Raw genomic sequence first — 13,980 nt, 5'->3', positions numbered from 1 at the left:
TAATTGACTGTTTCAGCGTGGTACCACATTACTACGTGATTAAAACCAGAAAAAACTCTGGATCTGGCCAACGAGTATGCGAAAATGCAAAATCATGTGCCAGATGCAGGCATATCCCAGACCTAACCCGGACCTAAACGGTGCTATCCTCTAAAATATTGATCGAAACCAGGTTTAATTGACTGTTTCAGCGTGGTACCACATTACTACGTGATTAAAACCAGAAAAAACTCTGGATCTGGCCAACGAGTATGCGAAAATGCAAAATCATGTGCCAGATGCTGGCATATCCCTGACCTAACCCAGACCTAAACGGTGCTATCCTCTAAAATATTGATCAAAACCAGGTTAGTTGACTGTTTCAGTGTGGTACCACATTACTACGTGATTCAAACTAGAAAAAACGCAGCATCTGGCCAACAAGCATTGGAAAAATGCAAACTCATGAGCCAGATGCGCGCATAACCCAGACCTATCCCAGACCTAACCGGTGTTATCCTCTAAAATATTGATCGAAACCAGGTTTAATTGACTGTTTCAGTGTGGTTCCACATTACTACGTGATTCAAACGAGAAAAGACCCAGGATCTGGCCAACAAGCATGGGAAAAATGCAAACTCATGAGCCAGATGCACGCATAACCCAGACCTATCCCAGACCTAACAGGTGCTATCCTCTTGAATATTGATCGAAACCAGGATTAATTGACTGTTTTAGTGTGGTACCACCTTACTACGTGCTTCAAACCAGAAAAAACCCAGGATCTGTCCAACAAGCACGAGAAAAATGCAAAATCAAGAGCCAGATGCGGGCATAACTCAGACCTAACCCGGACCTAAACGGTGCTATCCTCTAAAATATTGATCGAAACCAGGTTTAATTGACTGTTTCAGCGTGGTACCACATTACTACGTGATTAAAACCAGAAAAAACTCTGGATCTGGCCAACGAGTATGCGAAAATGCAAAATCATGTGCCAGATGCTGGCATATCCCTGACCTAACCCAGACCTAAACGGTGCTATCCTCTAAAATATTGATCAAAACCAGGTTAGTTGACTGTTTCAGTGTGGTACCACATTACTACGTGATTCAAACGAGAAAAGACCCAGGATCTGGCCAACAAGCATGGGAAAAATGCAAACTCATGAGCCAGATGCACGCATAACCCAGACCTATCCCAGACCTAACAGGTGCTATCCTCTTGAATATTGATCGAAACCAGGTTTAATTGACTGTTTCAGTGTGGTACCACATTACTACGTGATTCAAACTAGAAAAAACGCAGCATCTGGCCAACAAGCATTGGAAAAATGCAAACTCATGAGCCAGATGCGCGCATAACCCAGACCTATCCCAGACCTAACCGGTGTTATCCTCTAAAATATTGATCGAAACCAGGTTTAATTGACTGTTTCAGTGTGGTACCACATTACTACGTGATTCAAACGAGAAAAGACCCAGGATCTGGCCAACAAGCATGGGAAAAATGCAAACTCATGAGCCAGATGCACGCATAACCCAGACCTATCCCAGACCTAACAGGTGCTATCCTCTTGAATATTGATCGAAACCAGGTTTAATTGACTGTTTCAGCGTGGTACCACATTACTACGTGATTAAAACCAGAAAAAACTCTGGATCTGGCCAACGAGTATGCGAAAATGCAAAATCATGTGCCAGATGCAGGCATATCCCAGACCTAACCCGGACCTAAACGGTGCTATCCTCTAAAATATTGATCGAAACCAGGTTTAATTGACTGTTTCAGCGTGGTACCACATTACTACGTGATTAAAACCAGAAAAAACTCTGGATCTGGCCAACGAGTATGCGAAAATGCAAAATCATGTGCCAGATGCTGGCATATCCCTGACCTAACCCAGACCTAAACGGTGCTATCCTCTAAAATATTGATCAAAACCAGGTTAGTTGACTGTTTCAGTGTGGTACCACATTACTACGTGATTCAAACTAGAAAAAACGCAGCATCTGGCCAACAAGCATTGGAAAAATGCAAACTCATGAGCCAGATGCGCGCATAACCCAGACCTATCCCAGACCTAACCGGTGTTATCCTCTAAAATATTGATCGAAACCAGGTTTAATTGACTGTTTCAGTGTGGTACCACATTACTACGTGATTCAAACGAGAAAAGACCCAGGATCTGGCCAACAAGCATGGGAAAAATGCAAACTCATGAGCCAGATGCACGCATAACCCAGACCTATCCCAGACCTAACAGGTGCTATCCTCTTGAATATAGATCGAAACCAGGATTAATTGACTGTTTTAGTGTGGTACCACCTTATTACGTGCTTCAAACCAGAAAAAACCCAGGATCTGGCCAACAAGCACGAGAAAAATGCAAAATCAAGAGCCAGATGCGGGCATAACTCAGACCTAACACAGACCTAACAGGTGCTATCCTCTTGAATATTGATCGAAACCAGGTTTAATTGACTGTTTCAGCGTGGTACCACATTACTACGTGATTAAAACCAGAAAAAACTCTGGATCTGGCCAACGAGTATGCGAAAATGCAAAATCATGTGCCAGATGCAGGCATATCCCAGACCTAACCCGGACCTAAACGGTGCTATCCTCTAAAATATTGATCGAAACCAGGTTTAATTGACTGTTTCAGCGTGGTACCACATTACTACGTGATTAAAACCAGAAAAAACTCTGGATCTGGCCAACGAGTATGCGAAAATGCAAAATCATGTGCCAGATGCTGGCATATCCCTGACCTAACCCAGACCTAAACGGTGCTATCCTCTAAAATATTGATCAAAACCAGGTTAGTTGACTGTTTCAGTGTGGTACCACATTACTACGTGATTCAAATTAGAAAAAACGCAGCATCTGGCCAACAAGCATTGGAAAAATGCAAACTCATGAGCCAGATGCGCGCATAACCCAGACCTATCCCAGACCTAACCGGTGTTATCCTCTAAAATATTGATCGATACCAGGTGTAATTGACTGTTTCAGTGTGGTAACACATTACCACGTGTTTCAAGCCAGTAAAAACCCAGGATTTGGCCAACGAGTATGCGAAAAATGCAACATCATGAGCCAGATGTGCGCAAAACCCAGACCTAACCCAGACCTAACAGGTGCTATCCTCTTGAATATTGATCGATACCAGGTGTAATTGACTGTTTCAGTGTGGTAACACATTACTACGTGTTTCAATCCAGTAAAAACCCAGGATCTGGCCAACGAGTATGCGAAAAAGGCAACATCATGAGCCAGATGCGCGCATAAACCAGACCTATCCCAGACCTAACCGGTGCTATCCTCTAAAATATTGATCGATACCAGGTGTAATTGACTGTTTCAGTGTGGTACCACATTACTACGTCATTCAAACTAGAAAAAACCCAGGATCTGGCCAACAAGCATGGGAGAAATACAAAATCATGAGCCAGGGGCGGGCATAACCCAGACCTATCCCAGACCTAAACGGTGCTATCCTCTAAAATATTGATCGAAACCAGGATTAGTTGTCTGTTTCAGTGTGGTATTACATTACTACGTGATTCAAACCAGTAAAAACCCAGGATCCGGCCAAGAAGGATACGATAAATATACAATCATTAGCCAGATACGGGCAAACTCAGACGTAACACAGACCTAACCGGTGATGTCATCCAAAATATTGATCGAAACCAGGTTTAATTGACTGATTCAGTGCGGTACCACATTACTACGTGTTTCAAACCAGAGAAAACCCAGGATCTGGCAAACAAGCATGAGAAAAATGCAAAACCATGAGCCAGATGCGCGCATATCCCAGACCTAACCCAGATCTAAACGGTGCTATCCTCTAAACTATTGATCGAATCCAGGTTTAATTGACTGTTTCAGTGCGGTACCGCATTACTACATGATTCAATCCAGTAAAAACCCAGTATCTGGCCAACGGGTATGCGAAAAAGGCAACATCATGTGCCAGATGCTGGCATAACCCAGACCTAACACAGACCTAACAGGTGCTATCCTCTAAAATATTGATCGAATGCAGGTTTAATTGACTGTTTCAGTGCGTTACCGCATTACTACGTTATTCAAACCAGAAAAAACCCAGGATCTGGCCAACAAGCATGAGAGAAATGCAAAGTCATGAGCCAGATGCGGGTATAACCCAGACCTAACACAGACCTTACAGGTGCTATCCTCTAGAATATTGATCGAAACCAGGTTTAATTGACTGTTTTAGTGTGGTACCACCTTACTACATGATTCAATCCAGTAAAAACGCAGTATCTGGCCAACGGCTATGCGAAAAAGGCAACATCATGAGCCAGATGCGCGCATAACCCAGACCTATTCCAGACCCAACCGGTATTATCCTCTAAAATATTGATCGATACCAGGTGTTATTGACTGTTTCAGTGTGCTACCACATTCGTACGTGATTCAAACTAGAAAAAACCCAGGATCTGGCCAACAAGCATGGGAGAAATACAAAATCATGAGCCAGGGGCGGGCATAACCCAGACCTATCCCAGACCTAAACGGTGCTATCCTCTAAAATATTGATCGAAACCAGGATTAGTTGTCTGTTTCAGTGTGGTATTACATTACTACGTGATTCAAACCAGTAAAAACCCAGGATCCGGCCAAGAAGGATACGATAAATATACAATCATTAGCCAGATACGGGCAAACTCAGACGTAACACAGACCTAACCGGTGATGTCATCCAAAATATTGATCGAAACCAGGTTTAATTGACTGATTCAGTGCGGTACCACATTACTACGTGTTTCAAACCAGAGAAAACCCAGGATCTGGCAAACAAGCATGAGAAAAATGCAAAATCATGAGCCAGATGCGGGCATAACCCAGACCTAACACAGACCTTACAGGTGCTATCCTCTAGAATATTGATCGAAACCAGGTTTAATTGACTGTTTCAGCGTGGTACCACATTACTACGTGATTCACACCAGAAGAACCCCTGGATCTGGCCAAGGAGTATGCCGAAAATGCAAACTCAAGAGCCAGATGCGGGCATAACCCAGACCTATCCCAGACCTAACCAGTGTTATCCTCTAAAATATTCATCGAGACCAGGTGTAATTGACTGATTCAGTGTGGTACCACATTACAACGTGATTCAAACTAGAAATAACGCAGGATCTGGCCAACAAGCATTGGAAAAATGCAAACTCATGAGCCAGATGCCCGCATAACCCAGACCTATCCCAGACCTAACCGGTGTTATCCTCTAAAATATTGATCGAAACCAGGTTTAATTGACTGTTTCAGTGTGGTACCACATTACTACATGATTCAATCGAGAAAAGACCCAGGATCTGGCCAACAAGCATGGGAAAAATGCAAACTCATGAACCAGATGCGGGTATAACCCAGACCTAACAGGTGCTGTCCTCTAGAATATTCATCGAAACCAAGATGAATTGACTGTTTTAGTGTGGTACAACCTTACTACGTGATTCAAACCAGAAAAAACCCAGGATCTGGCCAACGGGTATGCGAAAAAGGCAACATCATGTGCCAGATGCTGGCATATCCCCGACCTAACCCAGACCTAAACGGTGCCATCCTCTAAAATATTGATCAAAACCAGGTTAGTTGACTGTTTCAGTGTGGTACCACATTACTACGTGATTCAAACTAGAAATAACGCAGGATCTGGCCAACAAGCATTGGAAAAATGCAAACTCATGAGCCAGATGCCCGCATAACCCAGACCTAACCCAGACCAAACCGGTATTATCCTCTAAAATATTCATGAAAACCAGGTATAATTGAGTGTTTCAGTGTGGTACCACATTACAACGTGATTCAAACTAGAAAAAACCCAGGATCTGGTCAACAAGCATGCGAAAAATTCAAAATCGTGAGCCAGATGCACGCATAACCCAGACCTATCCCAGACCTAACCGGTGTTATCCTCTAAAATATTCATCGAATCCAGGTTTAATTGACTGTTTCAGTGTGGTAATACATTACTACGTGTTTCAATCCAGAAAAAACCCCCGGATCTGGCTTCCGAGTATGCCATAAAGCAAACTCATGAGCCAGATGGTGGCATATCCCAGACCTATCGCAGACCTAACCGGTGTTATCCACTAAAATATTGATCGAAACCAGGATTAATTGACTGCTTTAGTGTGGTACCACCTTACTACGTGCTTCAAACCAGAAAAAACCCAGGATCTGGCCAACAAGCACGAGAAAAATGCAAAATCAAGAGCCAGATGCGGGCATAACTCAGACCTAACACAGACCTAACAGGTGCTATCATCTTGAATACTGATCGAAACCAGGTTTAATTGACTGTTTCAGTGTGGTACCACATTACTACGTGATTCAAACCAGAAGAAACTCTGGATCTGGCCAACGAGTATGCGAAAAAGCAAAATCATGTGCCAGATGCTGGCATATCCCAGTCCTAACCCGGACCTAAACGGTGCTATCCTCTAAAATATTGATCGAAACCAGGTTTAATTGACTGTTCCAAGGTGGTAACACATTACTACGTGTTTCAATCCAGTAAAAACCCAGGATCTGGCCAACGAGTATGCGAAAATGCAAAATCATGTGCCAGATGCTGGCATATCCCAGACCTAACCCGGACCTAAACAGTGCTATCCTCTAAAATATTGATCGAAACCAGGTTTAATTGACTGTTTCAGGTGGTAACACATTACTACGTGTTTCAATCCAGTAAAAACCCAGGATCTGGCCAACGAGTATGCGAAAATGCAAAATCATGTGCCAGATGCTGGCATATCCCAGACCTAACCCAGACCTAAACGGTGCTATCCTCTAAAATATTGATCGAATCCAGGTTTAATTGACTGTTTCAGTGTGGTACCGCATTACTACGTGATTCAAACCAGAAAAAACCTAGGATCTGGCCAACAAGCATGGGAGAAATACAAAATCATGGGGCAGGGGCGGGCATAACCCAGACCTATCCCAGACCTAAACGGTGCTATCCTCTAAACTATTCATCGAAACGAGGTTCCATTGACTGTTTCAGTGTGGTACCACATTGCTACGTGATTCAAACTAGAAAAAACGCAGGATCTGGCCAACAAGCATGGGAAAAATGCAAACTCATGAGCCAGGTGCGCGCATAACCCAAACCTATCCCAGACCTAACCGGTGTTATCCTCTAAAATATTGATCGAAACCAGGTTTATTTGTCTGTTTCAGTGTGGTAATACATTACTACGTGTTTCAATCCAGGAAAAGCCCTGGATCTGGCTTCCGAGTATGCCAAAAAGCAAACTCATGAGCCAGATGGTGGCATATCCCAGACCTATCCCAGACCTAACCGGTGTTATCCTCTAAAATATTGATCGAAACCAGGATGAATTGACTATTTTAGTGTGGTACCACCTTACTACGTGATTCAAACCGGAAAAAACCCACGATCTGGCCAACAAGAATGAGAAAAATCCAAAATCAAGAGCCGAATGCGGGCATAACCCAGACCTAACACAGACCTAACATGTGCTATCCTCTAAAATGTTGATCGAATCCAGGTTTAATTGACTGTTTCAGTGTGTTACCGCATTACTACGTTATTCAAACCAAAAAAAACCCAGGATCTGGCCAACAAGCATGAGAAAAATGCAAAATCATGAGCCAGATGCGCGCATAACACAGACCTATCCCAGACCTAACCGGTGCTATCCTCTAAAATATTGATCGATACCAGGTGTAATTAACTGTTTCAGTGTGGTACCACATTACTACGTGTTTCAAACCAGAAAAAAACCCAGAATCTGGCCACCAAGCATGAGAAAAATGCAAAATCATGAACCAGATGCGGGTATAACCCAGACCTAACACAGACCTAACAGGTGCTATCCTCTAGAATATTGATCGAAACCAGGTTTAATTGACTGTTTCAGTGTGGTACCACATTACTACGTGATTCTAACGAGAAAAAACCCAGGATCTGGCCAACAAGCATGGGAAAAATGCAAACTCATGAGCCAGATGCGCGCATAACCCAGACCTATCCCAGACCTAACCGGTGTTATCCTCTAAAATATTCATCGAATCCAGGTTTAATTGACTGTTTCAGTGTGGTAATACATTACTACGTGTTTCAATCCAGAAAAAACCCCCGGATCTGGCTTCCGAGTATGCCATAAAGCAAACTCATGAGCCAGATGGTGGCATATCCCAGACCTATCGCAGACCTAACCGGTGTTATCCTCTAAAATATTGATCGAAACCAGGATTAATTGACTGCCTTACTGTGATACCACCTTACTACGTGCTTCAAACCAGAAAAAACCCAGGATCTGGCCAACAAGCACGAGAAAAATGCATAATCAAGAGCCAGATGCGGGCATAACTCAGACCTAACACAGACCTAACAGGTGCTATCCTCTTGAATATTGAACGAAACCAGGTTTAATTGACTGTTTCAGTGTGGTACCACATTACTACGTGATTCAAACCAGAAAAAACTCTGGATCTGGCCAACGAATATGCGAAAATGCAAAATCATGTGCCAGATGCTGGCATATCCCAGACCTAACCCGGACCTAACCGGTGTTATCCTCTAAAATATTGATCGAAACCAGGATGAATTGACTGTTTTAGTGTGGTACCACCTTACTACGTGATTCAAACCGGAAAAAACCCACGATCTGGCCAACAAGAATGAGAAAAATCCAAAATCAAGAGCCGAATGCGGGTATAACCCAGACCTAACACAGACCTAACATGTGCTATCCTCTAAAATGTTGATCGAATCCAGGTTTAATTGACTGTTTCAGTGTGTTACCGCATTACTACGTTATTCAAACCAAAAAAAACCCAGGATCTGGCCAACAAGCATGAGAAAAATGCAAAATCATGAGCCAGATGCGCGCATAACCCAGACCTATCCCAGACCTAACCGGTGCTATCCTCTAAAATATTGATCGATACCAGGTGTAATTAACTGTTTCAGTGTGGTACCACATTACTACGTGATTCAAACTAGAAAAAACCCAGGATCTGGTCAACAAGCATGCCAAAAATGCAAAACCATGAGCCAGATGCGCGCATATCCCTGACCTAACCCAGACCTAAACGGTGGTATCCTCTAAAATATTGATCGAATCCAGGTTTAATTGACTGTTTCAGTGTGGTACCGCATTACTACGTTGTTCAAACCAGAAAAAACCTAGGATCTGGCCAACAAGCATGGGAGAAATACAAAATCATGAGGCAGGGGCGGCCATAACCCAGACCTATCCCAGACCTAAACGGTGCTATCCTCTAAACTATTCATCGAAACGAGGTTCAATTGACTGTTTCAGTGTGGTACCACATTGCTACGTGATTCAAACTAGAAAAAACGCAGGATCTGGCCAACAAGCATGGGAAAAATGCAAACTCATGAGCCAGGTGCGCGCAAAACCCAAACCTATCCCAGACCTAACCGGTGTTATCCTCTAAAATATTGATCGAAACCAGGTTTATTTGTCTGTTTCAGTGTGGTAATACATTACTACGTGTTTCAATCCAGAAAAAGCCCTGGATCTGGCTTCCGAGTATGCCAAAAAGCAAACTCATGAGCCAGATGGTGGCATATCCCAGACCTATCCCAGACCTAACCGGTGTTATCCTCTAAAATATTGATCGAAACCAGGATGAATTGACTGTTTTAGTGTGGTACCACCTTACTACGTGATTCAAACCAGAAAAAACCCACGATCTGGCCAACAAGAATGAGAAAAATCCAAAATCAAGTGCCGAATGCGGGCATAACCCAGACCTAACACAGACCTAACAGGTGCTATCCTCTAAAATGTTGATCGAATCCAGGTTTAATTGACTGTTTCAGTGTGTTACCGCATTACTACGTTATTCAAACCAAAAAAAACCCAGGATCTGGCCAACAAGCATGAGAAAAATGCAAAATCATGAGCCAGATGCGGGTATAACCCAGACCTAACACAGACCTTACAGGTGCTATCCTCTAGAATATTGATCGAAACCAGGTTTAATTGACTGTTTCAGTGTGGTACCACATTACTACGTGATTCTAACGAGAAAAAACCCAGGATCTGGCCAACAAGCATGGGAAAAATGCAAACTCATGAGCCAGATGCGCGCATAACCCAGACCTATCCCAGACCTAACCGGTGTTATCCTCTAAAATATTCATCGAATCCAGGTTTAATTGACTGTTTCAGTGTGGTAATACATTACTACGTGTTTCAATCCAGAAAAAGCCCTGGATCTGGCTTCCGAGTATGCCATAAAGCAAACTCATGAGCCAGATGGTGGCATATCCCAGACCTATCGCAGACCTAACCGGTGTTATCCTCTAAAATATTGATCGAAACCAGGATTAATTGACTGCTTTAGTGTGATACCACCTTACTACGTGCATCAAACCAGAAAAAACCCAGGATCTGGCCAACAAGCACGAGAAAAATGCATAATCAAGAGCCAGATGCGCGCATAACCCAAACCTATCCCAGACCTAACCGGTGTTATCCTCTAAAATATTGATCGAAACCAGGATGAATTGACTGTTTTAGTGTGGTACCACCTTACTACGTGATTCAAACCAGAAAAAACCCACGATCTGGCCAACAAGAATGAGAAAAATCCAAAATCAAGAGCCGAATGCGGGCATAACCCAGACCTAACACAGACCTAACAGGTACTATCCTCTAAAATGTTGATCGAATCCAGGTTTAATTGACTGTTTCAGTGTGTTACCGCATTACTACGTTATTCAAACCAAAAAAAACCCAGGTTCTGGCCAACAAGCATGAGAAAAATGCAAAATCATGAGCCAGATGCGGGTATAACCCAGACCTAACACAGACCTTACAGGTGCTATCCTCTAGAATATTGATCGAAACCAGGTTTAATTGACTGTTTCAGTGTGGTACCGCATTACTACGTGTTTCAAACCTGAAAAAACCCAGAATCTGGCCACCAAGCATGAGAAAAATGCAAAATCATGAGCCAGATGCGGGCATAACCCAGACCTAACACAGACCTAACAGGTGCTATCCTCTAGAATATTGATCGAAACCAGGTTTAATTGACTGTTTCAGTGTGGTACCACATTACTACGTGATTCAAACGAGAAAAAACCCAGGATCTGGCCAACAAGCATGGGAAAAATGCAAACTCATGAGCCAGATGCGCGCATAACCCAGACCTATCCCAGACCTAACCGGTGCTATCCTCTAAAATATTGATCGATACCAGGTGTAATTGACTGTTTCAGTGTGATACCACATTACTACGTGATTCAAACTAGAAAAAACCCAGGATCTGGCCAACAAGCATGAGAAAAATGCAAAATCATGAGCCAGATGCGGGTATAACCCAGACCTAACACAGACCTTACAGGTGCTATCCTCTAGAATATTGATCGAATCCAGGTTTAATAGACTGTTTCAGTGTGGTACCGCATTACTACGTGATTCAAACCAGAGAAAACCTAGGATCTGGCCAACAAGCATGGGAGAAATACAAAATCATGAGACAGGGGCGGCCATAACCCAGACCTATCCCAGACCTAAACGGTGCTATCCTCTAACCTATTCATCGAAACGCGGTTCAATTGACTGTTTTAGTGTGGTACCACAATGCTACGTGTTTCAAACTAGAAAAAACGCAGGATCTGGCCAACAAGCATGGGAAAAATGCAAACTCATGAGCCAGGTGCGCGCATAACCCAAACCTATCCCAGACCTAACCGGTGTTATCCTCTAAAAGATTGATCGAAACCAGGTTTATTTGTCTGTTTCAGTGTGGTAATACATTACTACGTGTTTCAATCCAGAAAAAACCCCCGGATCTGGCTTCCGAGTATGCCATAAAGCAAACTCATGAGCCAGATGGTGGCATATCCCAGACCTATCGCAGACCTAACCGGTGTTATCCTCTAAAATATTCATCGAAACCAGGATGAATTGACTGTTTTAGTGTGGTACCACCTTACTACGTGATTCAAACCAGAAAAAACCCACGATCTGGCCAACAAGCATGAGAAAAATGCAAAATCATGAGCCAGATGCGGGCATATCCCAGACCTAACACAAACCTAAACGGTGCTATCCTCTAAAATATTGATCAAAACCAGGTTTAATTGACTGTTTCAGTGTGGTAACACATTACTACGTGTTTCAAGCCAGTAAAAACCCAGGATTTGGCCAACGAGTATGCGAAAAATGCAAACTCATGAGCCAGATGCGCGCATAACCCAGACCTAACCCAGACCAAACCGGTATTATCCTCTAAAATATTCATGAAAACCAGGTATAATTGAGTGTTTCAGTGTGGTACCACATTACAACGTGATTCAAACTAGAAAAAACCCAGGATCTGGTCAACAAGCATGCGAAAAATTCAAAATCGTGAGCCAGATGCTGGCATATCCCCGACCTAACCCAGCCCTAAACGGTGCTATCCTCTAAAATATTGATCAAAACCAGGTTAGTTGACTGTTTCAGTGTGGTACCACATTACTTCGTGTTTCAAACCAGAAAAAAACCCAGAATCTGGCCACCAAGCATGAGAAAAATGCAAAATCATGAACCAGATGCGGGTATAACCCAGACCTAACACAGACCTAACAGGTGCTATCCTCTAGAATATTGATCGAAACCAGGTTTAATTGACTGTTTCAGTGTGGTACCACATTACTACGTGATTCTAACAAGAAAAAACCCAGGATCTGGCCAACAAGCATGGGAAAAATGCAAACTCATGAGCCAGATGCGCGCATAACCCAGACCTATCCCAGACCTAACCGGTGTTATCCTCTAAAATATTCAACGAATCCAGGTTTAATTGACTGTTTCAGTGTGGTAATACATTACTACGTGTTTCAATCCAGAAAAAACCCCCGGATCTGGCTTCCGAGTATGCCATAAAGCAAACTCATGAGCCAGATGGTGGCATATCCCAGACCTATCGCAGACCTAACCGGTGTTATCCTCTAAAATATTCATCGAAACCAGGATGAATTGACTGTTTTAGTGTGGTACCACGTTACTACGTGATTCAAACCAGAAAAAACCCACGATCTGGCCAAGAAGCATGAGAAAAATGCAAAATCATGAGCCAGATGCGGGCATATCCCAGACCTAACACAAACCTAAACGGTGCTATCCTCTAAAATATTGATCAAAACCAGGTTTAATTGACTGTTTCAGTGTGGTAACACATTACTACGTGTTTCAAGCCAGTAAAAACCCAGGATTTGGCCAACGAGTATGCGAAAAATGCAACATCATGGGCCAGAAGCGCGCATAACCCAGACCTATCCCAGACCTAACCGGTGCTATCCTCTAAAATATTGATCGATACCAGGTGTAATTGACTGTTTCAGTGTGGTACCACATTACTACGTGATTCAAACTAGAAAAAACCCAGGATCTGGTCAACAAGCATGCCAAAAATGCAAAACCATGAGCCAGATGCACGCATAACCCAGACCTATCCCAGACCTAACAGGTGCTATCCTCTTGAATATTGTTCGAAACCAGGTTTAATTGACTGTTTCAGTGTGGTAACACATTACTACGTGTTTCAAGCCAGTAAAAACCCAGGATTTGGCCAACGAGTATGCGAAAAATGCAAACTCATGAGCCAGATGCGCGCATAACCCAGACCTAACCGAGACCAAACCGGTATTATCCTCTAAAATATTCATGAAAACCAGGTATAATTGAGTGTTTCAGTGTGGTACCACATTACAACGTGATTCAAGCTAGAAAAAACCCAGGATCTGGTCAACAAGCGTGCGAAAAATTCAAAATCGTGAGCCAGATGCTGGCATATCCCCGACCTAACCCAGCCCTAAACGGTGCTATCCTCTAAAATATTGATCAAAACCAGGTTAGTTGACTGTTTCAGTGTGGTACCACATTACTACGTGATTCTAACGAGAAAAAACCCAGGATCTGGCCAACAAGCATGGGAAAAATGCAAACTCATGAGCCAGATGCG

This window comes from Colletes latitarsis, chromosome 4 (assembly GCF_051014445.1).
Source record: "Colletes latitarsis isolate SP2378_abdomen chromosome 4, iyColLati1, whole genome shotgun sequence".
NCBI classification, from domain to species: domain Eukaryota; kingdom Metazoa; phylum Arthropoda; class Insecta; order Hymenoptera; family Colletidae; genus Colletes; species Colletes latitarsis.
Note: the sequence above shows the minus strand (reverse complement) of the source record.